Raw genomic sequence first — 27,853 nt, 5'->3', positions numbered from 1 at the left:
CCCATTCAAGGACATCCAACATTTTTTGGACACCCTGTATAATTGCAAATAGAATTATCAAGAATACATCTGCAACTACATGTGAAAGAATTGATTGCTTTTGGTAAATTCCTTGTCGAGCTACACCAGAGCATAGCAATTTCGCACCAACAATGGTTTTATAAACAATAAAAGTGTCCAAAAATTTTTGCAAATAAGAACATCACGAATTCATCTATCATGAAATGCGAAAGATTCCATCGCGCTCGGTAATTTCCTCACCGAGTTAAATCATATAATAGGAATTTTGCGATAACAATAGTTATAAACAATACAGAAATTCATAAATTTTTGCATCTGTGATCATTGCGTAAACCTCTCAGGCGGCAAAATGTAAGGGGTTTCATCAATTTCATCGGTTTCAGGCCAAACATACGTGAAATAGTACGCTTTTTGCGATAAAAAGTGATATAAAGTGGTAAAAAATAAGACAAGGACAAATGTTTTGCTATGGGACCAAATGGCAAATGCTCTTCCAGATGCAAGGAGTTTGAATCCGATTGGTCCATCCGTCTCGGAGTAAGAAACAAGACAAAATGTTTCTGTTTAAAAAAAAGAAAACAGGTAAAAAATGACAAATCACAAAATGTTTCTTTTACGCGACCAACTGGAAGAAATATTCGACAAAATACAAGAGGTTTCACTCCGATTCATCAAGCCATCTCGATGTAATCGGCAAGCAGACCTAAAAATCACGGTTTTTTGGTAAAAATACGGGTAAAAAATGACAAATTGCAAAAGTTTTGACAGCAGGACCACCGGGGGAACATGGTCTACAAGATGCAACAGGATTCATTACGATTGGTCAAGCCATCTCGGCGTAATCGGTGAACAGACATTAAAAAAAAAAAAAAATATATATATACATATCGAATTGAGTAGCCTCCTCCTTTTCGAAGTCGGTTATAAACAAAAGTAATCAAGGAACCGGCAGTTAGCACAGGACCCTCTAACCGTGCGTCCAAGTAAATAATTACAGGGTGAGGGACTGCCTCTGATGAATATAACTTGAACTACTATTTTCTTTATCGTCTTCTTTCAGTTTTTCTTTATAAAAAACATATATGTTAGTTCAATTTTTTTGTTTGTTTGTTAAAAGGAAGAAATATATACATACATACGCTTTGTTACGCTTTGCTAGAGTGAACCTATTAATCCCCTTACAGTGTATTGTAGGCTGTCGATGTAGCATCGACAGTTGTCGACAATCTGTATGCTTCCTTGAGAGTCTGAACCGTGACGAATCGCCTAACGCAAATGAGCTCAGGTCTGCGGACAGTGGTAGAGAGACCTCGGTGTACCCGCAAGATTACACTTTCTATCCTTGTAGCAAACAATGGGTCCGAATGAAGAGATGAGAGACAGTGGTAGACTAATAGTGGGATCTTTCTGTCAATTGTTCTGGCCGGCCAATTGATTTGACGTTTAGAAATCACTTCAAGGAGTCGACCAAGCAGTGAAGACATCATTTTACTCCAACAGAGTAGGCGAATATCGTCAAAACAAATGCTTCTTTACGAATTAATCCAAGTAAATGAACGCGAGTCCTGACTTGAAATTTATAAAAATTATAAAATAACAACATTCTGGTTTCCTCGTTCATCATCATTGGAACCAACCCTAATTAACCTCACTAATATTAATCGAACCTCAATTTATCAAACGAACAACTCAATGGGATTTATCAACCAATCCATCGCGATTTTTTCATCGCCGCTCGTCACGGCCCAGCGACTTTCGCACCGCCCAAACAAATCTTTCCAACCCTAAAGAATTCGCCCTAGAACCCATAAATCAATCGATCTTACGCGTGAGTTACCGACATCCTGAAACCGTATATAAATTACCAGCTTGCGATGGATTAAGGACAAGCTGAAAGAGTTAAATTTAAAGGAGTAGGATAGCAAACATGCGGGCAGCACGAGTTAGGGTAATCGCGTCAGGAGCAATAAAAGTTAAGTCAAACTTGAGTATCGATCACGAAGTGCTCGTAATTCCTCTTTACCAATTAATGTGCAGCATAATATATTAATTAATTGGGTAGTTTATGGAGTGGTCAACCTCTTATATCGTACAGTATTCCTAATAAGAGTGTTTATAATTATAATAAAATGTTTTATTATAGTATAATGTTGTAATATACAAGGTATTCCAGAATTAGTGTAAGAACCGGAAATGGAGGGTAGCTGAAACGATTCTGAACCATAATTTCCTTTACGAATATGTTGTATGAGGCTTCGTTTTTGAATTATTATCGAAAAACTATCGACCAATCAGTGCCTGAGTAGCGCGCACTCAGTCGCGAGAGGCTGGCCCGAGTGAGGACCTTAAGGTCAGCTATCGGAGGCCAGCCATTAGGCCAGCCTCTCGCGATTAAGCTCGCGCTACTCGGACGCTGTGATTGGTCGATAGGTTTTCGTTAATAATTCAAAAACAAAGTCTCGTACAACATTTTCGCAAAGGAAATTTCTATTCAGAATCGTCTCAGCTGGCTCCCAACAGTAACAATAATTTATTATAATTAGACTTACTAACAATAAATGTACTAATAATATATTTATATATAACAATATTATAATTATAATATAATATAATATTCCAACGAATTATTTTACAGAAACCATTCATACATCAATGGAATGAAATACACTTTTCATAATAATTTGGGCAGTAATTGTTAGTAAGTCTATCTGAAAAATAATTGGAAAATGTAAAGGGGTTGCTGCACTACTCTTGTTAGAGACGACAAGGGTTAACTGGACGGCAATCGTGTATTGCTCCATTGCGATGGGCGTACGACACGTCATACCATAAATCCATTACGTCCATGGAACCTATTACTCTTGATATCTACACCAGAGTCATCTTCATTACTGTTTTTGTTTACTCAGCAAGAGTGAGCCGTCGGTCGTCTCGCACTAAGAGTGCCCGCGAGCGACAGCTTACCAACGCACGTAGGATCGAATTTCATCCACTACTGAAAATTGAATTTTGTATACTTTTCATTAGACCTTAAAGACAGTATTACCAATAGAAGGACGAGTTTTCGTCCCTGGAACTATGTAGTTTTATTCGGGTCCCGATCCAATCACATTTGAAAAATTTTCAATCGCGTGTGATTAAAAACAGTTCTACAGTGGAGTCGTAATGGAAATTAGTTTCACTGACAAATCTCGACATTTCGTTGGAAATGTAACTGTGCAAAACTCGTAGGCCACTTATGGAAATTTACATCTTTTACATTTCTTTGTTAAGGAGAGAGTATAAATTTTGATTTATTTTATGTATTTCATTCCGCCAAAATTATTGTACAATCTATTACTCAAAATTAGTATTCCTTTGATCTCTGTGAAAGTGTCAACTTTCACAATAATATTTTAATCAGAACTTCCAATTGGCCAAGTCATAACATTTAATGTTTAAGTTTTCTTTAAATCTATTAAATAATTCTGTACAATTTTACTATATGTATATGAGGCATTTCGCGTCAAATCAGACGGTTTAAAAAATTTTTTGTTGATTTTCTTAACATTTTGATATTTTTTAGTACTCCTCATAAGAGGTTTTCTAGTCAATTTTGAGATTTTTTTGATCATTGGTTCAAAAACTATCTAACAATTGTTTTCTTCCAAAATTTCCGTTTTTCGATGGCAAACAATTTTTAAAAGAACATGAAACTAAATAAAGAAGGTTTGTTATAATTTCTCATAGATAGAATTAATTTTTACTTACTGCTTTTAAATCTCTACTCAGAACAAAAAATATCGAAACCAATTTGTAATAAATTCGTTACTGATAATAATTTGTAGCGAAAAAAAATTTTTTTAATTTTTAAAAATCGAAAAAAAATAGTAATTATAGAAAGTTCACTACCGGACCGGGCTTAAAAATTACAGGATGAATAGAAGTTTAAAATAAAAAAGCTTCAAGAAAATCAAAGGATAGTTCACAGTTTTAAAAACACGATTAAATACTTAAAATTCAAAAATCATGATTAAAAACACTTGTAATATTTTTTTTTGTACTTCCTTCTGTAAAAGGCATCTAAAAACGAAAATTTTGAAAAAAAAATTAATGATTTTTTACCATTATTAAGAAAATTATAGGAATAAAACCAAAAAAAGAGCAATTTTTTCAAATTCGATATTTTTTGAACCAGTGACCAAAAAAATCTCAAAATTTAGCAGAAAGACTCTTTTGAAGGGTACTAAAAAATACCAAAAAATTAGGAAAATAAAAAAAATTTTTTAAATAAAAGCTTTATATTATTAAGTTTATATTAAGTTTATATTAAGTATATATTAATAAGTTTTTTAAACTGTCCGATTTGGCGTAGAAAGCCCCATATGTACTTTTCTAGTATATATAAAACCTAGTAACACATATACATCATATTTATTTTATTGACATAGATTTACTGAAGTGTAATGCAAACTTAAAATGGTAGCCCACTTTTGCACAGTACTACATAATAAAACTTCAACTGTTATTTATGGCTGACTCAATTGTGAATGAAATAATTAATTCTTGCAACTAAATCTATAGTCAGCAAGGGAATATTAAGGAGTGGTTCATTATTACAAGTCTAACAAAAATAATTCTAATCTTTAATAATTCTAGTCAAAAAGAATACCTCTAGGTTGGAACTGAACTATCGACACCCTGGCAGTCGAAAGCTCTACTGCCTTGGCACCCTGCACGCACCATGGTTAAGGTTGTAAAACAGCGATTCGCCGAACCTTGGCCTTCCACGTAACTTCATTTACGACAACGTTTCCTAAACTTTCTGGTCCCTGGAACCCTTTATACCCCCCAACTTATGAGCTGCCCCAAAACAGATTTCATTCAAGTACCTTCCCTACTTATCCCTGTTTACCGAATTGGAACCTAGAACTTTGCCAAACTTTGCCAAACTTTTTGGATATTTATTCGCTAATTCGTTCAATTTTATTCATAAAGAAGTTTTGGAAGTATATAATAACAATCGGCATTGTTTTATATTTTAACTAGATTTTGCGATGATTGTTTCTAATAATTTCTGAAAGGTTTACGTAATACATGAATTTTTCTAATTAGTATCTAATCAAGACTCTAGCTTGGGTCATGTTTTATCAACACACTCTTCTCCGCTACACGCAGAAGTTCCTGCCTTACCGTCACCCCCACCCCGTCACCGCAGCTCCCGCACTTGCCTAAGTATCTGAATTTGCATAATCTGGATCAGGAATTTAATTGGCCACAGGCTTTATCAACAGCGTGTTCTACATTATCGTCGGACCAACAACAGAGTGGTCGTTATCGACAGGCTACAGTTCACTACCGACAGAGTATCCTACATTACTAACAAGCAATCTACATTATCGATAGAATGCTCTAGGTTTCTGACAGAGAACTCTACAGTAACGATTCGTAAACACAAGAAGAGAAACTAAAAACTATATTCAAGGGTTGAATTTTGAAATTCCATTATCTCCAGAACGAGACATTGTACAGCAAACTTTTATTCTGCATTTTCAATGTCCACACTCATTGACTTTTGCGATTCAAGTCCTTCACTACTTAAACTGGCAGGGGATTCTTAAAACGGCATATATTTTTAACCGACTTCGAAAAGGAGGAGGTTACTCGATTCGACATGTATATTTTTTTTCGTTTTTTCTTTTATATTTCCATTTAAGTATGAAAAATAATACTCGCTTGGCCTAATTTATTAAAGAGTGTATTGATTGTGAATTGATTTAAACTTCAATTTCTACGGTGGATCTATAAATCAGTCTCTACATCTTATATTCATTCTTCTTAACATTGCTTTGTTTTACATAACTCCTACATTGTTTTAATACTGTTTGCAGTATCTTTTATATTTGTTGGGATCTGTTGGCATTCCTGTAGTCGGGTAACTCGGAATTGCTAAACCCATACTGTAGCTATGATCAAGCATACATAGATACAACCCCTGAGGAATGAAAAACAATATCTGACACATGCCCACTACGACTGGAGGTGATGGAACGGTGAAACTTATTTATTATCAACTTTTTTGTTCTAAAACTTTTACCATCATATTCCTGGCATTTTTCTGATTAAAATGAGACCAAACACGATATAATTTGGACGATATTTACAATTCATCTTTTTTTTGTTAGTGTTGTAGTTGTAATATACATAATAAGTTGTTATAAGTAAATATGTTGCGTATTACGTCGTGTTTGGTTTCAATTTAATCAGGAAAATGTCAGGAATATGATGGTGAAAGTTCTACAACAAAAAAGTTAATAATAAGAAAGTTTCATCATTGAAATACATTGTTTCATCGACATCCCTCGGTGTTTTCCAGAATGCACGAACTCCACCATGAATGCACGAGTCAGTCCCGAGTTGCATGGAGACTTTATATTTTCGCTCCGTTCTGTTCTTTATTCGCTCTCCTTCTCTACATTCGAAGCTTGTCGGCAAAACATCAGAGAATGTACGAACTCTACCATGAATGCACCAGTCAGTCCCGAGTTCGTCCATTGTATGGAGACTTTATATTTTCGCCCCGTCCTCTTCTTTATTCGCTGTCCTTCACTACGTTCGGCGGACGTCGGCAAACATCACAGAATACATGATGTCCACGTTAATCTAACGAGACATTACTGTAAAAATATGGAAATACGTATTCTTATATGTATAGTTGTCGATGGTTATTGGTGTACGATTGAATTTGAAACAATAATGTTTGTTGTATGTATCATTTTGGGAAACAATTTTGAGAAAAATATAATAATTGTATCTTAAAATACATACACTGTTTATTCGAAGGCTTTCAAGGAGTATGTAAACAAAAATTTCAAACAAAATTACGTACACGTACATTGTAAACGCTAAACTATTCAAGTTAAAAATAAAATAACTCCTTTAAAAATGGAGATATTCGTATCCAATTTTTTGTACATATTATTTCATTTTGTGATATAACTATTCTTCTTCAAAATTATTTTTCAAAATTATATTAAAAATTCTTTTGTCAATTTCAATTTTACATCATTTAAATCACAGTCAGAAACCATATAAGAATACGTATCTATCAACATTTTATCTAGAAAATTACTGGTAGCTGATCTTTACATGCGTATCTCTTTAAATTCATCATACCACTTTTCATACAGTCAGTCCGATCTGAACATTATACTTCCAAATTTTGACTAATGACTGGTCAATAGCGAGCTCTTTAAAAGTTGAGGTTGTAACCACATTGTGCTTGGAACCATGCCTTCATGGTACTCAAACAAGAGGGCTTCCCTTGCAGATTCCAAAAAAAGTAGTGGACAGTGGTTCTCAATCAAAATACGTCAACATGGTATCTAAATGAGAGTGCTTCTCATATACACTACGCTTGGAACCATGTCTTCATGGTCCTTGAAGGTGTTAATTTGGTCTCAATTTGATCAGAAATATGTCAAAAATATGATGGTGAAAGTTCTACAACAACAAAATTAATAATAAAAAAGTTTCACCGTTGCATTAAATTCTCTCACCGACATACTCTGGTGTTTTCGCTCTATCCTCTTCTTTGTTTGCTGTTCTTCTCTAATGTTCGAAGTTTGCCGGCTAACATCAGAGAATGTACGATCATGTAAACACTGCTCGGCAATCGGACTCGTAGACTCTCCAAGGAGTATACCTCCCAGTGGTGGCAGTGGTTTCTGTGGATTTATAGTAGAGATATTTGTACATTTATGGTAGAGATATTTCTGCATTTATGGTAGAGATATTTGTGCATTTATGGAAACTTTACTGTACACGTACATTCTTACACTATTGTATATGACTCGTCTCGTCGCTCTACGCGTCAGCCACTCCAAACAAAGAAATAAAAAAAAATGAGTAGCCCTCTGGCGACGCAAGAATGGATCTTTACTATAGTATTTGAAACCGCACAGATAGTCTATACTATATTTGAACAGCGAACGCCGATAAAGTGGCCAAGCAATGCTTTTCTTCCCACTTGATTTATAAATTTTTAGAATTCAAATTGAAAATGTATGTTTATCAAAATAAAGAATAGTCTATGTTACTTAAGGATACTTTACCTTTCTATTACTGAATAAATTTTTAAAATCGTTTCAGTAGTTCCGGAAATTGCCCCGTTTAGATACACAGACAGATAAAAATCTTGCAAAAGCGTGATTTGGGTTTCAGCAAGGTGCGAAAAGTCATACGTGAACTTAAAAAAGAAACCAAGTATTTCGAAATCACAGACAGACACTTGAATTTCATTTATATAGATTTCAAAAACCAACACCTCAAATTTCGATCCCCGTACGGGTGTCATCGACCAGCTCCTGCTCCCGTCCCAGTCTACATGGGAAAAAAAGCAGAACCAAACAACGAATCCTCAGACAAAACTTGACGCTACGGAATTCGCGGGTATTTACACGCACAACTGTGGTGGCAGTTCCACTTAAGCTGTCGACGGAATGCTAACGGAAGAAAAACGCAAAGCTGCGGAACATCGAATGCGTGTATGGTTCTCAGAGCATCCTCGAGAGCACGGCAGTCCTCCTTCTGCTCTCTGGTTTTTAGACGGTGGCGAGAAAGGGGCCGTGGCGAAGGGAAAATTCAGAGTACTCCTGTGGGAATAGCGGGACTCGCGACGTTACGGTTCGACAGGCGGGTACGTAGTCGCTGTTTCCGCATTCTTGAGCCGCGCGACTCACTCTTTCGTCGATTTCATTTGTAGAGTGGGTGCTTCAGCCTGAAACGCACGCATTCGCGCGTTCACGTGTTGGTTCATAGCTCGACATGTGTGTGCGCGCGCGTGTACGTCTTTCCGCGAGAAACGCTCCGCCATGTTTCGTGTACAAACTCTCTCGGTCCGCTCGACTTCCCCACCAGGTGCTCCTCCATCTTGATTTTCGGTAATATCGGTCACCGTTCTGCAATTTCAGCAGAAACTTTGCCGCGAACGTTTCCCGTAAGCTTCAATATTGTGACTGGCTATCGGCTTCCGGTGTTTCGTATTTACAGCTGCTACGGTTTATGACCGTGCCCGCAAAATATTTGCTACTTTCGAGGTCAGCTCGTTCCTAGGGAACTTCGGAGTTCCGTCGATTCCGCACCGAACCTGGAGAATTTTGATGAAGTAATCAGACTTATACGAGGTCCAGTTGCCATTGATACTTTGTTCGCTTGGAGTCTGATCGAAATACTCGAGTTTCGACGGTAGAGGCCAAAATATTGATTTTGTAATTCTAGGTGCACTAATAAGGGATGTAACTCGAAAATCACAATTGATTTTTGTTGTCATACTCAAGAAAGGTTTTATTAAAATATGTATTAAATGTAAGTTAAGGTACACAGTTAGAATATATACTTTTTGGTACATGTTGCGCATGTCTTAAAAAGTAGAGAAACACTAGAGAAAGACTAACGGCTTATATTAATGCACGCTGAATTTACAGAAGGCGTTGCAGGTACAACTCTTGAAATATTCAAATATCCGAACAATTTCTATACAATTTTATAGGATTTTTATAATATTTTTAAAACTTTGGACGTTTGTTGAAGATCTAAAATGAAACTTTGAGCTACGTTTATTACCGGCCACGATTCGTTTACTTCAAAGTGAAAACATTCCTTATATATGTTTCCTTATTTATCTACATATACAGGGTGGACCATTTTAAATTCCCCAGTAGAATTTCTGGGTAACTATAGAAGTTAGCGAAAAATGTGTCGAACAAAAATTGCTTAATATCGATGTGGAAATATTCTCGTGACTTTGCCTTTGAGCTTGAAAGTCATGTTCAAGCTCATTTCAAGGTCAACTTTGTTATTTTAAACATAAACCCCTATTTTTGACCTCGGATTCGGAAAGAGCGGAAAATCCTACGTTCAGATGTGTAGCATAGTCGTGGTGATCTCCAAGGTCATGTGGAGGTCAGTCTTATTTTTTTTTCTTATTCTTTCCACCTGAATGATCAAGCAAGGGTAATGTTCAATGAAAAATATTTTAGACAAAAATTGCTCAATTTTGAGGGAGAAATATTCTCATGACTTTGATTTTGACCTTGGAGGTCACGTTCAAGGTCATTTAAAGATCAACTTTGTTATTTTAAATAGAAATCCCTATTTTTGACCTCGGATTCATAAAGAGCGAAAAATTCTACGTTCAGATGAGGTAGCATAGTCGTGGTCCGGGTGACCCTCAAGGTCATGTGGAGATCTTATGTTTTTTTTCTTAATCTTTTCACCTGAGTGATCGGACAAGGGTAAATTTCAGTGAAAAATATTTTAGACAAAAATTGATCTACCCAATTTTTCATTTTGGTGTCTGTTATAACCCGTTCAACATATGAAGGTCATAAATGAAGACAATACGTTATTAAAGTATTTTATATTGAATATTTATTTTACACTTATATTCCAAATTAATCAATTGTTAATTGCATAAATAGCTTACAGTAATTGTTCTAAAACATTTCCATCTTCTTGACCGCAGAAGTCATTCATAAGTCAAGAACATGACCTCCAAGGTCAAAGACAAGGTTATGAGAATATGGCCCCTTCGAAGTTGAGCAATTTTTGTCTAAAATATTTTTCACTAAACATTACCCTTGCCCGATCATTCAGATGGAAAGATTAAGAAAAAAAAATAAAACTGACCTCGACATGACCTTGGAGATCACCCGGACTATGCTACCTCATCTGAACGTAGAATTTTCCGCTCTTTCCGAATCCGAGGTCAAAAATAGGGGTTTCTATATAAAATAACAAAGTTGAACATTAAATGACCTTGAACGTGACCTTCAAGGTCAAAGGAAAAGTCATGAGAATATTTCCACCTCGAAATTGAGTAACTTTTCTTTGAAACACTTTTCGCTAACTCCTATAGTTTCCGACAAATTCTACTCGGGAATTTCAAATAGTCCACCCTGTATACAGGTTCGTCCACGCAATTGTTTCAAGTCATAACTTCGTTATTATTGCATTTACGAAAAAATGCCAAAGGAGAAAGATAAATGATTCGAAGAGCACTATATCTGTAGGCCTTTAAATTTTGTTTAGATGCAGCAGTGCATTTGCAATTAACAATTGCATCATTTCTTTAAATAGAAATGCATATTTTTTTTACACAGATCGATTCTTCTATTCATTCAACGTACAAAATGATTAGAGTACCATGGCAAAAAAATTATTAGATCTCAAGATATTTAAAAAAAATATCTTTATTGAAGAAGATGCTCTCAAATGCTTCATGACTAGTAAGGTAAACACCCTTTCGACATTGTTATCATAACAGAAACTGATTTGTAAGAGTAAGCATTTCATCATTCAGTAGCAATTCACGTATCGTAACTCGCCTACGAAAATTAAGAATTTAAAAAAGTGTAACTGTATTTCACTAAATACAAGAAAATGTATTTTACTAACAGTGAGATACAAGATATATACGACATTTTTGTGTTGTGTGATGCAGTGTGATGTATATATATATTATCTCCGTTTAGCTCATAAATTTATATTCTCCCATCTAGATTGCGTTATCGAGTTAATTTTCTTACAAAAACTAAAAAACTACTAGACTGAATTAGAACAAAATCTAATTAGCTCTAAGTTAGATTGATAAACATCAATTGCATCATCGATCATTTTGATCTCGCTATTAGTTTTTTAGAAAACGTTAACGAAAAATTTGTTTACACAGGCACATACATACACACACGCGCACACGCACACACACGAACAATTTGTTAAAAATAGGCTAAAATTACTCCAATGACCTTGAAACATGGAGATCTGCTAAAAAATCGATTTTTCATTTTAGGGGCAAACACAATAACTTCCCTATAAATTGGGAAGTTAATAACTCACATACATAATGGAAGTGAATATTTCAACTGTGTTGTATTTCTGCGAAAAAAACGTTAGATTGTAATTTGAAAGTTTGATTTTGTCTGGTTCGAGATCTTCAGGTCAATAGTGACCTAAACAGCTAAGTTTCTACTCAAGTTTTATAACTGGGTCACACCTGAACGCCGAAAACTTCGTCTATCGTCGCGCAGAGGACGAATGTTGGGAATTCCCCAAAACGGTGGCTGCAGTGAAACAACGGTACGACTCTGTGCATTTTTAGTCTTCGTAGAAACCCGACAGCGTACCGGATTGAATGACTCGGGTAGACCGCGTCACTCGCATCTTGTTTTTGTATAACGCCTGTATTTCGATCTCGTTTTGTTTATTCAATATATTACACCAAGGAAGACTTAAAACCTGCGTGTTTTAATCAGCTAAATATTGAAAAAACTGTTATTCAAAACTACGGTATATTCGTATGATGAGCTAGCTAGATCTCAGCTCTTAGCCCTTCAAGACTTCTTTTAGCCAGTGGCCCTTAAGCTAAAAAGTTTGAATACTCCAACTCCAGTTTAATATACAGGATGTCCAAGAATTAGTGTAAGAACCGGAAATGGTAGCTGAGACAATTCTGAACCAGAAGTTCCTTTGCGAAAATGTTGTCCGAGGCTTTGTTCTTACAGCGCCCGAGTAGCGCGCGCTCAACCGCGAGAGGCTGGCCCAATGGCTGGGCTCCAATAGCTGACCCGAACGTCATCACTCGGGCCAGCCTCTCGCGGTTGAGCGGTTTTTCGTTAATAATTCAAAAACGAGGCCTCAGACAACATTTTTTCAAAGGAAATTGTTGTTCAGAATCGTCTCGACTACCCGGTTCTTATACTAATTCTGGGACACCCTGTATATTACTATATTATAATACAATAAAACTTTTTATTATAATTATAAACACCCTTATTAGGAATACTATACAATATAAGAGGTTTATCACCCCATAAATAATAAAACTACCCAATTAATTAATATATTATTCGAATGCTGCACTGAAACTAAACTGAGTGAGTATTTTGAGTGTGACTTAATACTCAAATCTTTGAAACTCACATAATATACACGTGGTATTATTTTTCAGATGTCGTCAAACAAACTTAGAGTATATATTCCCTGTGGTTCGAAAGCGGGAACAGAAAAAAACGGGTGGTCCGTTTGAGAATAACAGTTTGTTTAAAGTAGTAGTCAATTGCAGGTTTAACATACGAATAGCAGCGCGTATATTGGCACCCAAAGTACTCCTGATCCGATGAAATGAAAACACACTACCTCCCGGCGAAACTACCCTTTATAGGGTATTGATCTCACAGTGCCAGCACCTAAGTTCTATACGACGGCATTAACCGCTAATACGAACGATGGCAGGCTGCACGCGCCATAGAATATTACAGAGAATTTACTCGAATATCGATGACATATATAAACGTTATCTTAGCTAGGGTGTTAAAAATAAAATAAACCAATATGGTCAACGAGACGTTTTGGCACGATTGAAAATGGGCACTGGGTATGCAGCCTCGTGAACAGAGTAGAGGAATAATATTTCAGATATTATTCATAATTTTTCATTAATAATTTATTTATAATTTATTCATAATTTTTTATTATTCATATTTGAATTCTATTCGTTTCTGTTTTATAATGTAATCTCTTTAGATTAATTGTATTAAAGTAATGTTGACTATCTATCAAAGGCTATATCCAGATAAGAAGAGACAATTAGCTCAATTATGTTCATTTTTGTTTAACTCTTTGAGAAATGCCAGACAATTTTAAGCAAAGATGCATGATTGTAAACAAAAATGTATATTTCGGTCAATTTTATTTTAAGATTCATGACTAGACTGCGGATCTTTATGCATTTATAGGAAATTTTAATGTGTAAGAAACTACTATAAAATGCAAACAATATGAAAGAATATAAAAAAGATTGATAACAAAGTTCATGTTATAATATTTGCCAAATAAAATAAATTCCTATTTAGGTTCAATTTAAGTAGGCGCGTTCGCGAAGATTTTATTTTGCATAAAGATTCACAGTCTATTCATGACATTTTTGCACAATACTAAAACATATTAGACTTCCTTTATTACTAAAAAAGATCACAAAAACTTGAACTTGAATTTTGTTAGTAAATAAACATAATTTATTGCCTATTAAAATTAATCTTCTCAGTTACTTTTTCTTTATTCATAATTGTTATACCCAAACATATGGTTTTGTTTTCGCTTCGAGCAAATCACTCTCGGCTATTTTTGCAAGTACATATATGGAAGAACGATATATCGCTCCTCGGCACTCAAAGGGTTAAATATGTCCCCGTGAGTCTCAATTGTAATTCACAGGCACATATATGAGTGAAGGGAGGTTATGTTTCGATCGGTGGACGTATCGATCGAATAACACTAGTTTAAAAAATAGAAAAAAAAAATGTACGTTCAATGCCACAATTTTTTTCGTATGTATTTTAGCCTACTAAACTCGAAAATCGAAGGAAAAAATTTGTTTATGGGTAGTTTTTTTTATATGACTTTTTGAATTTTTTTTCGATTTTTTTCTGACATACGTTCACATTTGAGGCCATCTCTCAAGCTAGAAACGTCTGATTGAGTCGCACAAGACACCATTTTAAAGCTAATCGAATTTCCAACAATTGCTTTTTACATTATTTTCCAATCGATACAATAGTTTAAGTGTTACGAGCCAATATATATGAGAAACTTTGTTTTTTTCGGCTAAAATAGAACACGAATATTTCTTCCATCATCATGGAAAAATAGAAATTGTCAAATTATGTCCAGTTTCTTATTGTTTACGTATAGATCGCACTTTTACGAAGACAACAAGCTTTTGTTTAAGAAAATCTATGGTTAAATACCGGAGTTAGGAACAATTGAGTAAAGGTACAAAAATCACAATTTTACTCTGTTTTCGTATTTTTCTCCTATTTATATAGGAAACATTTATATAATTAATTTCGATTAGAAATAATTTCGGCCTTTGCTTTGTCTTCTGTTATTCGTTGGCTTTGTTTCTCTGATGAGGAACCAAATATAGTCTGCCAACATTCTTTCATCCCAATATCCCTTGATAGCGCTACTCAATAGTTTAGGGCTTCTGGTTCGGCAGAGTATGAATTATAAGGAAGTTGTTGAAGATTTGCTAATAAATTATGCAAAAGTGGGTATGAAATATATATTGTCATTCTATTGAATTTGACAAAATGGAAAAATTTGTACATTTAATTTGAATTTTAATTTCAACAGGCGTAAATATCTCGCTCGAAATTCATTATTTCATTATATTGGCTCGTAACACTTAAACTATTGAACCAATTGGAAAATAATGTAAAAAGCAATTGTTGGAAATTCGATTGGCTTTAAAATGGTGTCTTGAGCGACTCAATCAGACGTTTCTAGCTTGAGAGATGGCCTCAAATGTGAACGTATGTCAGAAAAAAATCGAAAAAGAATTCAAAAATTCATATGAAAAAACCTATCCGTAGAAAAATTTTTTCTTACAATTTTCGAGTTTAGTAGGCCAAAATACATACGAAAAAAATTATGGCATTGAATGTACATTTTGGCTGTAAACTATAATCGATGTGTTCCACATTTTTTGGACGGCTTCGCTAGATGTCATGTCGCGTTGGCGTTTGCTCTGGTACGGAGCCAAGTACGCGCTCCGACCGATAGGTGGCGACCGCGGCGTGATGACGCTCGCAAGCGAAAACGCAAGATAACGCTCATAAGAACTGATCTCGACAGCATTTGGGAATTAACCACGATCTAGTCGTACATATGAATATGTTGCGTCAGCTTTCTTATACTTTTTCAATTTTATATTATCAAATACATCCTATTCACTATTTCTCACGCGTTTAATTTATTCGTTGGATCATCCCAAATCCTACATGAATGTTTGTGATTTCACTATAACTCCTACTAATGTTATCCAAACCAGATGAGACTTCTTTTGGTTGCTCTGTATGCCCCTACAGAAAATTCATACAACATATTAATAGGACTATTGTACGCTTTCCATTCTACAATTGTAAATAAAATGACTGTAACGAATTATCTAAATAAGAATCCCATAATTTATCATACCAGTGTCTAATTCCCTCCCTATTTAATGTTAATTTGGGAACTTTTCAGACAGAGTACACTTAAAAATTTGACCAGAGACGTTGATTCGAACAAAAGATAAATTATGTAATTTCCAGTACCTCTAGCGGCAATTTCGTTTCCATCGGACGTCTCTCCTCCCCCCCCCCCTCATCTACCCATCTCCATCGTTTCACCGATCATTCGACTGCGGTCGTTCAATTTCCTAGGACTTTTCAGCCTCCTTTATTTCGACTCTAATTAAGAGTTCGTCGGCTAACTTCGACATTATAGTTTCGATAAGAGTGGAGGCGTTTGGAGGATGAGACAAGGAAGCAAAAACGTCTGGCTCAAGTACGATAACCCCCGTCACGTTGAGGGCTTCCTAGAAAAATTAATTATTTCCGTCCCCTTGGAAGAATATGTCCTATACTAGCGACATCGTTAACCCGCAACGCCCACTTCCTGCTGAAATATGTATAAGGAAATTAGGGGATGCGAGAGGTTTTCAATCCTTTACGTGTAAACGTACACCATGGTATGAATCTATTTTCAGAACATCTAAAATTGACTGTGATTCTTTTCATGGAAATCCATAATTAGTATTTTCCAACGAATATTCCTCCTGACCGGAAACAGGAAAATAATTAAGTAACTTCGTAATACGAGTATCGTAACTTGAGGTACGCCCCTTGTATTCGAGCGGAAACAAAAAATCTGCTGATCCTTACCGACTGGCGGTATTGATCCAGAGGCGGGCAATTTAAATTCAGATTCAGTGGTGCGAGAAAAAATACTTTAAGTGAATAGTTACTTCATCGTCACAAATAAAATGATACGATATTTTTCAAGTAACGCGGCCTCTGTATAATCAACTTAATGCTCTGTCGCTACATTCGTTTGTCCGAGCGTATCGCGTGTAGACAACGCTGCAAATTACGCACAAATAACACGGCACGTTAGAAAAGATCCCCGCTGCGGAGGAAAGCTCAGACTTCTTTGCCATCAGACGTCCCCATGGTCTCAGTTTCCCATTTAGGTTGGTGACGGAAGCATTTTCCACGATACGTCGATTCGGATGCCATAAACTCGAGTCCTTGGTTTAAAGCTTGGTGTGATGGCCGACATGAATTATATGTGTAAATGTTATTTTGTGGCGTTAGACAGTCAGAAGTGCTTGAAGGAATGCATTGTTGGGCATTGTATGTCAATATATCGATGGTTCGATGACGATGCGATGTAGGGGTGTTGTGGTTATGTGAGATTGTGGCTATATATCGATGTGAGGTTGTGATAATGTGATGATATAGAATTATAACGATGCGAGGATGTGATAATGTGAAGTAGTGAAGATGTGGCTATATGACTATGTGACGATATGAGAATGTGCTATATGTTGTGACTATGTGAGGATATGGCTATATAACGATGTGAGGATGTGACAATATAAAGATATGAAGATGTGGCTATATGACTATATGAGAATGTTGCTATATGTTGTGATTTTGTGAGGATACGGCTATATAATGATGTGAGGATGTGACTACATGACGATGTGACAATGTGAGAATGTGGTTGTATGAAGATGTAAGGATATGAGGATGAGACTATATGAGGATGAGACTATACGGCGATGTGACAATGTGACGATGAAATGTTGTGACAATGTGAACATGTGAGGGCATGGATATATGTATTATGATGTGACAATGTAAGTTTGTGTGATAGCGCAAACATGTAAAGATATGATGATGTGGGATTGTGACAATGTGACTATATGACAACGCGACAATGTGAGGATGCGGCTATGTGACGATGTGACGATGTAGCGATGTGACAATGTGTGGATCTCGGGATGTGGCTATATCATGATGTGACGAAGTAAGTTTGTGACAACTTGAACATTGTGATGTTGTGACCACATGGCAGGGTAAGGTTGTGACAATGTGGGCGTTATGGTTTAGTGACTATACGATGTAAGGTCGTGACAATATGAGGAAGTTACTGTTTGACTATGTGTCGAAGTAAGTTTGTGACAATTTGAATATCGTCCTGTTGTGGCCATATGACGATTGGACGATGAGATAATGAGACTGTATGACGTTGTGACGATGTGACGATATAACGATATGACGATCTGTAATGGTCCCATCCCAATCCAACGTTCAAAAGTAATTTATAAGAAGCACACGAAGCATATGATTAATATCCAACATGACGAAAAGAAACTAGCGAAACCTACCATTCCACACGATGTCACAAGATACGAGTAACAGGATGCATAGCAACACGTGGAAATCGAAGGCGGCGAATCTCCACCGTATTCCCCCCTAGTGCGAACTGAAGTGCTCCACTACTCGGCTCCGGCAACTGCATAAATAACGACGTCGATCACGCGGGTAATATTCGCTGAACAAATATTATAACCCTGCTAGAGCTAGTTGCCATTGGTTTCAAGAGCTCTTCCCACCTCCGACTCCCTCCCCCACGGGTTTCTCTCGCTTCTCGTTTTATTCGTCCGACCAACGCTCATTTTCCTGCATCTTTTGCCGCGCTATCGGCATAATGTACGACCTGGCTATCATCCTTCGAGCTTTTCAAGTGCTACCGGCCGCTTCAGAATTTCACCAGCCGTTTAGTTCTCCGTTCCGTGCTCGGGCTATCTTTAATGTGCATTTGCATTTTTACGTTAAACGCTTCGCTCCGCTAAAATGACAATCGTTTCTTGCAAAAAAAAAAAATAAAATCAATTCGTTTCTCATAACTCAAGAATTGGAATTGCGAGATACACAATTCTCTATCCTCTTCATTTTTGTGTTATTCAGAATGTTATTTTCCTTTCTGACAATTTAAATACAGGATGCATGTATTACACTCGAAAATCGCCACGTTTGTATAGATATAGTGTCTGTGCTCCCATCTACATATACGCCATACTGAAAAATCGTGGACACTATACTGTCGCTGCTAGTTTGCACCCAATTAAACTGTATTTACAGTTTGAATGAGATTTGATGCTCCACCTTTTGAAACTGTGCCCACTTAATTCATTTGGTGAAAATCGATTGGAGCGTGGCTTTAATTCCCATTATAATGATGTTCTGTCATTAATAATAATGAATATATTTCAAAAATTTTATTTTTGACTTATTTTTGGCTTGTTTTTGACAAACTACATTAAATAACGGAACAATTAGCAGCAATCGATGATTAAAATTTTCTTTTTAATAAAATTGCCCTTTTTGTGTCATGTTTAACATTTGTAATCTTTAAAATACTCACTAGATAAGATCACCGCAAGTTTCTTTGAAATATCTTCTTAAGTACACATTTTTTTCTAAATTTGGATATAACATTTTTTGTAGAGAATTTACTTCTCCATAAAATCGTTTCTATACATTTTTTCTTAATTCTGAATATTTTATAAGATATTTCCAAAAAACTGCGATTTTATCGAAAAATTAACTTTGATCGTCCAGTGGCACGTGTTCTTTAATTTTTTTCTTAACAAGAAATATTTGTCCCATTTTCTTTCGCCAAAAAGAAGCTTTTTAGGTGGTGTCTGCGAAAATGTAATTTTTAACAACCAACCTAGTGGCAATATAATATAAATGCCTGAAGATACCCATGGTGTTATTTTATTTTTCTTTGCAACCGTACCATGATAAATGGTCTCTCTTAAATGTATTTGTCGAGAAGTCAACCGAATCGACATTTCCCGAATATAATGTACCGATACGCGATATTGAAGTCTTATAGATTCATGAAAGTATTATTGGCGCAGTGGTAACGGTGCCGCAATAGCGCGACTTGGCGACAATAGTATGAGCCAGTGATGGTCAGCCGCAGTGACAACTTCGGAATACGCGGCGCCAACCACGAGCTAATGGCAGCGATTAATGGCAATCGCTGGATCTTATTCGATGGGGAACGTAGAATTTTAATAAACCATTAAGAAAACAGCCTACACGATTTTCAGTTAGTTAAAGTCATAGGCGCTCGAAACCCATTTGTTTAACCTTATCTGAGGCGGACATATTTGTGGATAGCGTAGCCTCGCCGCGAGGCAATCGAAATCACGCTTATCTACCGCGTGACAGGATAGTATCGCCCATGGAGGCGGATGAAATTTTGTTTGACCCCTGTTTAACCCTTAGGTGGGAAGGGTAGAGTTGCTGGGGTTGCTCACGGATTTTTCTAAAATTTCTCTGTCCAAATATAAACAATTTAATGGAAGCTCTTCGATATTTATTATACTGCAATTTGTAAAAGGAATGAAAAATATAAATTTGTAAATAAAACGGAGAATAGTTTTGTTTACTGTGGAGCAAAATTATTTCGAAATATTATCAATATCTTCAACGACCTATGCGATCCTTCTATCAATTTTGGATAAATTTGTGCTTCTATTTTAGCTTATCAACGCCATATTAGATACTGGCAGACATTGCAGTGACGGTGCCATCGGTCTCCATGCACTGAAGCAATTGCTGTGATCTATTGATTACTATATTGTTGATTATTTCTTCCCTTTGTACATCCTTTTCTACTTCTATCAATTTTAGATATCGTTTGTGCTCTTATTTCAACTCATCGACGCCATATTGGATAATGGCGGACACTGCAGTGACGGTGCCGCCATTAGTTTACTCGATCTCCGTCCACTGAAACTATTTCAGTGATCTATTATCTTACTATAACGTAAATGATTTGTTCCTTTTATACATCCGTTACATTTGTTCCTTTACTTTCACGTTCTTCTTTTTATCTGCGGCGTAACGATACATGCGACTGAGATGGTTCGCGCCACTGTGATTTGTTTTTCACAAGTAGTAGATCCCGGGCTCCTGTGCATTCGAGACGTATCTTAAATAAAAATTTTAACCCATTATTTAACTCGCACCTCCAACATACACAACTAAACTACCTTTACATTTTAAATAAAACTTAATGCTCTAACTTTTGGGGTATTATTTATAATCCTCCACCTATCACCATAACTTAAACATGTGTCTTTGTATCAGCTGATATCAGTTTCGTGAACGCGATTAACTCGTGGCGAAAACGGTATAAATTCTCCGTACGGTTGCGCATCGGTGACACAATATCCTCTTTTACGTGTGTCAGTTATGGCTGTGTACGTTTCTTTAAGTAAGACGCGACTTGCGATGATAAGGTGTCTGTGGCGACCGTGCGGGCAGCTATGGAGACTGAAATGAAACGCGGATTGTGGCTGAAGAAGAAGAAGGAAACGACGAAGGGGAAGAGGAGGGGAAGAGGGAGACCTCAAGGATGGCGAACGTTAAGGAAAGGATACTGTCTGCTGTAAAGTGCGATGGTTTCTTTCGTTTCTCTTTCGTGCTATGTCAGCTAGGTACGCTGCTTGGAAATGGCTGCGGAAATTAAAATGAAATTTTTGTATCTTACTATTTTCGTTTTTTTATCGTAGTGAACAAGAATGCTTCACACTTGAATTATTTGGACTTTTCAGACCTCAACTTTCTTTTCTCCTAATATAATTTAATTTTTAGGGTTAACTGGGACTAAAATTAGTGTGGACAAAATTTTTAAAAAATCCTTATAATGTAGTTTTCAAGGAGTATTTTATTGACTGTTTATTTAAAACTATAGTATTTTATTTTGTTGCTTCCAGCCATAATCCAACATTCGCCCTAAACGATAGTGATAGTAATTTTTAAATTTTATGTCCTCAATTCTGGACGCCAGGTCTTAAAAGGTTATACGTTTGCCTATTTTCAATCCAGGAGTATGAATTTATATACGTTTCAACCATGAAAGAATTTTGGTGATAAATTCGTGTTTGCATGAATTGCTCGCTAAGTCCATCATTATTTTATTTATTATTCCTAGGATTCGATGCCTCTCTCGATATCCCATTTAATTTAATCATTTTTGTATACCGCAATAATTATCATACGAAATACGCCTGTACGAATATATCGAAGGCTACGATCCCATCGTTGGATTGTTTGTGCCGGTGTTTATATCGTTCATCGAAATCAATACTTGCCACAGCCAACATTGTACGTTTTTCACGTGTGTATTCGCTTCCCGAAATCCTTTTGTGTGCACAAAATCATACTTTCAATCTTCTACCCGTGTGACCGCAATGGGGGGAACGAATATTGTCCTCACGATATTCGAGATAGATTAAAATCAACAATTCAAAAAGAGTGCCATTGTTGGAACGTGTTCGAGACTTGAAATTAATCAATAAATGAATAATGAGATCGTAGTAAATATTTAGCCTTTATATTATCGGATATGTAATTATGGAAAATAGAATATGTTTTGATCACCTTCGTATTGTATGAATGTGAAACTGAGCGAATGAGACAAGCGCGGACGAGAGACAGGGAGAAAGTGTGTATACAGGGTGTCACAAAAATGTTGTAACACCTTGGAAGGGGTGATTCGGGAAGTGATTTGAAAAAACTTTTTCCTTAGCGAAAATGTTGTCCGAGGTTTCGTTGAGGAGATATTAACGGAAAACCCCGACCAATCAGAGCGCGCGGATACTGTTGCAGCGCCCGCGGTAGGCGTGATTACGCTTTAAGCGGCCGCACTCATACGCTACCGCGAGCGCTCCACCAGCATACTCGCGCTCTGATTGGTCAGTGTTTTTCGTTAATATCTCCTCAACGGAGCTTCGGACAACATTTTCGCTAAGGAAAAAGTTGCTTCAAATCACCTCCCGAACCACCCCGTTCAAGGTGTTACAACATTTTTGGGATACCCTGTATAAACAAGCGAAATGCCGAGCAAGAGCAAGAGCAAGAGCAAGAGCAAGAGCAAGAGCAAGAACAAGAATCGGGAGAAATACAGTCAATTTGTAACGTACGTGATTTCTGATTTGGAAAGAGTTTTCTGTATTCTTCGTGATAAGCTTATAATTACCTTATTAAGTAAAAAGTCGTACATACATCTTCTGCTACGAGATTGTCGCCACGCAGTCAAGTGAGACGCTTCTCCTTCTGGCTATCTCGGTATTTTTCCGTCCAGTTTCGTCGATTTTCAACTCCTCTATTTTGTATTTTAGGCGCAAGGCTAAGTCGGAATGCGTCACTTTGTATACATGAAGCCTAAACGTAATAGTGTAGAGTGAATGGGGCGTGAATGAAATGAAAGGACTGTAGGATGTGAGAATACATGTGAGCGACCCAATGCCCTAATGTTTAGCTAGAGATAAGAGGCGCGGACGGTTAGTCGAAAGACAATGGTGAGACGCAGTGTTGCCAACCGTAGCGAATTTTAGCGACGTGTGCGATGCAGAGGCAACAAGTATAAAATGTCAAAAATTCCACTCCATTTTGTGTTTACCCTCAAATATTGGGTCGAACATCCAAATTCACTTCTACGCTTCGGTGTATTTTTCGTGACGGGATGTATAAAGATTTTGTACTGAATGAAGAATATATAAAATACATTTTATTAACTAACCACCGACTTAAATATTTAATATTTCCATTACTATCTTCTTAATCTTAAATTAGAAATTTAAATAATTGTAGCAGTGCGTAGCAAGAATATTCAGAATATTGTTATGAACGGTGCGACTTTTGTAGTTCAGGAACTGGCAACATTGGTGAGACGAGCGGCAGTCGAACTGAAAGTGTCAACCGAAGAGCATCGTTTTAAAACCTCTTTTTATTCTTTTTGTTGTAATATTTAACAAAGGTTTTATTAAAATATTAAATGTAAGTTAAGGTACACAGTTAGAATATATACTTTTTAGTAAATGTATATTTCTTAAATACTAGAGGGACACTAGAGGAAGACTAACGTCTTATATTAATGCGCGCTGAATTTACAGGCGGCGCTGCAAGTGCAACTGTTGAAATATTCAAATATCCCAACACTTTTATTTCACTTAATTGTGTCTTTATTTACATCCTCTCATCCACATTAAAGAAAAGAATCCTACATGCACTCGTGAAACGAAGAGTCTACTTCCAATCATTATTTCTTAAATTTCTGAGGAACGGCCTAGTATCAAGGATACTTTTTATGAACAATACGCCCTTCAAATAGACATTGCTCGAAACATCCTGCACCATCGAGCGATTTCCGTGAGATCGCGTCTCGTGTTATCGGTAACTCGAATTTTTTACCTCTATTTCCCGAAACATGGTATCCACCGCAGCAAGTCCATACACATGCGGAAAGAGACATATACGGCAGTCAGTTTACATTGCAGAGAAACCGTAAACACGTTCCAGTCCATTTTAGAGGGTCGTACAAAAAACAGTCGATGTTAGAGTAACAACGATAAATCTACTTCGAAGTTGAATTCAACGTTGCTGGTAGATGGATCGAGGAGTAGACATTGAATGAACTCGGTAGACTGCTTCGCGTCGAATCTATCGTTAACGATTCCATTGGACAATCAATAATAAATGAACGATGCCAGTTTACCTTATTTCGAACACAATGCTTTAATTTTAAATCCTCCGTGCCAGTGGCTAGATGCAATCAAGAATATTGTTTTATTTTTCATACAAATTATATTTCATTATAAATATGTACACGGATAAACTTTACACTTGTATGTATTAATAATGAACAATTTATTTGAAAAATTCAAACCAATCATTTAATTTAGACAGATTTTTTTAAGAGACATGGGAGATACGGATGTGTTAAGCAATTGGAAAGCACTAAGTGTCTCCTTGTGGCGCCATTAGTTCGCGTGCTCGCCGTGGTCTTTAAGAATTCTATTTACTTCGTCGTATTTTCGCAATAGAAATAACAATTCAGAAAGAACGTTTACGCAAATCTTTACACTGGAACTCTTTATATACTGGTAGAAAATACACGTGATAAAATCAACGGGATGAAGTTTTATTTCCTGACTTCTTCGTGAAGTGTTACAACCGCATGTGGACGCATCGAATTTATTGTCAACCCACATAGCTCGACGATGCGGGGACGATGAATAACAGGACAATGGCGACGATGAATCGCACATTTACACGTATACGTGCGTATATACATATATATTCCATGACTTGCTTTTTTAACCCATGAGAGATGGCTGTGCATTTCGGGAACCCACACGACCGGCAAGGTTAGCAGATATCATTTTGTTGGAAACAGAAATTGGAACTGCTGTCGAAATATAAAAGGAAAGCGAGTATCGAGTGTCTCTAATAACGTTTGCAAGATGAAAAGCAATACGTCGCTGGCACTTAAAATTCGAGCATGGCGGACCAATACATCTCGGAGATCTTCGGTCGATTTTAAGGAAATCTAGCACGTCGACAAGGTTAATAAACTAATGGGATATTGTCAAAATAGCCTAATGAAACACAATCAAGCTTTACGTAGACTACGTAGACTTACGTCAAGATTACTTTCAAAGAAGCTACGTAAAGCGAAGCTACGGAAAGCGAGATTGCGTAAAGCGAGACAAAGGCGCTACTGTATCGAGTGGTGACCTAATTCCTACATTTCAATCAATCAGGAACTATATAACTATCAATAAAATAATTTTTTGGAAAAAATTTAGCCGAAAAAGGTGCAATGAAAAGTATGAAATAATTTCTAGTCAATTTATATGAATACGCACTAGCTCTAGATATAATTGCTTAAAAGTATGGGAAAATGCAGTGAAAAGTGTGAAATAATTTATATTTATACTCCATTGTTATTCACCATCGTTTGATGAATTTGGTTAAATTATTAAATACATCATATTAAATGCAATGCACCTTTTTCGGAGGCGGCGCATAATATAAACAATTTTTAATTCCGGTTTGGGTTAGCTTTTGGTAGAGGCCGAAATATTGAATGCTGTCAATGTATACATGTTTATTGTTTATGTGGAATTAATAGTTAATGTATATAATATGTACACGGAAATATAGTTTGAGTAGATTTGAGGCTTTTTTGGAGGGGAGGGGCGACAATATTGATTACTGCTAATGAATAAACTCTCCCCATGGAAATACTGTATGAATAGGTTTGGGATAGTATTTGGTGGGTGCGGTGATATTGAATAGTGTTAATGAATATGTCTAAAGCGGATATAGTAATAGCAATAATTAAAGATCATATTTTTTGTTCCTCGAACAGAAAGTTAAACCAAGTTTGATAATATTTAATTTTGGGGATAACTGTGCCGATTCTGAACTATGATTTCGTTTGCAAAAGTTTCGAATTGTGTCGAACTATTAACGAAAACGAAGCACTATCTGCAAAGGAACTTGTGGTTCAGAATTATCTCAGCTACCCCCTATTTCCGGTTCTTACACTAATTCAACGACACCCTGTATACTCTCCCCATGGAAATACTGTCTGAATAGGTTTGGGATAGTATTTGGTGGGGCGGCGATATTGAATAGTGTTAATGAATATGATGTCAAAGTGGATGTAATGATAGCAATAAATAAAGACCATATTTTTTGTTTCTCCGACAGAAAGTTAAACCAAGTTTAGCAATTTTTAATATACTTAATTCAAAATTTTGCGCCGCCTCCGAAAAAGATGCATTGCATTTAATGTGATGTATTTAATAATTTAATCAAATTCATCAAACGATGGTGAATAACAATGCAGTTTAAATAGAATTTATTTCACACTTTTCACTGATCTTCCCATACTTTTAAGCAATTATAACTAGAGCTAGTGCGTATTCATATAAATTGACTAGAAATTATTTCATACTTTTCACTGCACCTTTTTCGAAGTCCGTTAAATTTTTTTTCCAAACAATTATTTTATTTTACTCTTTTTAGTGGCAATCTATAACCAATAGGTTTCATGCAGTAACAATAGTTATAAACACTATATAGGATGACCCAAAAACGTTGGAAGTCCTTGAAAGAGGTGGTTCCGGGGCGAGTGAGGTGGTGATTTGAAACAATTTTTCCTTAGCGAAAATGGTGTTCGAGGCTTCGTTAAGGGGATATTCCAGAAACAGAAACTCACGACCAATCGGGCGCGAGTATGCCGGAGGAGCGACTGCGGAGCATACGCTACCGCAGGCGTCCACGGTATACTCACGCTTTGATTGGTCGGGAGTTTCCTGTTTATATCTCCTTAACGAAGCCTCGAACAACATTCTCGCCATGACAAAATTGTTTCAAATCACCACCTGAAACACCCCATTCAAGGACACCCAACATATTTGGGACTCCCTGTTGTTGCAAATGAGATTATCAGGAATGCTGGAAGGTTATACAAATATGGAATTAATCGGGATCGGAATAGGAATTAATTAATGAACCAAGAAAAAAATAAGAATATATCAATAACAATAGTTATAAACAATAGAAAAATTCATACATTTTTGGAAATGTGATTTCATCGATTTCAGGCCAACCATACGTGAAATAGTACGCTTTTTGCAATAAAAAGTGGTATAAAGTGTTAAAAAACAAAATAAGGACAAATGTTTTGTTATGGGACCAAATGGCAAATGCTCTTCCAGATGCAAAAAGTTTCATTCTGATTGGTCAAGCCATCTCGGCGTAATCTGCGAATATACATAATGAAAATTACGGTTTTTTTGACAAAAAAACAGGTAAAAAATGACAAATTGCAAAAAGTCGTGATAATGGGACCACCGGGGGGGGGGCATGCTCTACAAGATGCAACAGGATTCATTCCGATTGGTCAAGTCATCTCGGTGTAATCAGTGAATAGACATTAAAAAAAAAACATGTCGAATTGAGTAACCGCCTCATTTTCGAAGTCAGTTAAAAATGAAGTCAGACCTCTTAATTATTTATGAGCTTTCACAAACTTACCATATTTACACAGGTTCACACAGACTACTTAAAGTGATACTATACCA

General features: G+C 36.3%; 1 long non-coding RNA gene across 1 annotated transcript; it reads left to right on the top strand.

Moving 5' to 3' along the window:
• The first annotated feature begins 137 nt into the window (after positions 1 to 137).
• LOC128892973 (uncharacterized) lies at positions 138 to 27,719 on the top strand. The gene is made up of 2 exons (XR_008461229.1): positions 138 to 756; positions 27,581 to 27,719. It is a non-coding gene; the product is annotated as an uncharacterized LOC128892973 (long non-coding RNA).
• Positions 27,720 to 27,853: the final 134 nt, after the last annotated feature.

This window comes from Hylaeus anthracinus, unplaced genomic scaffold (assembly GCF_026225885.1).
Source record: "Hylaeus anthracinus isolate JK02 unplaced genomic scaffold, UHH_iyHylAnth1.0_haploid 2, whole genome shotgun sequence".
Lineage (NCBI taxonomy): Eukaryota > Metazoa > Arthropoda > Insecta > Hymenoptera > Colletidae > Hylaeus > Hylaeus anthracinus.
The sequence above is the reverse complement of the archived record's forward strand: the minus strand, read 5'-3'. Positions and strand labels throughout refer to the sequence as shown.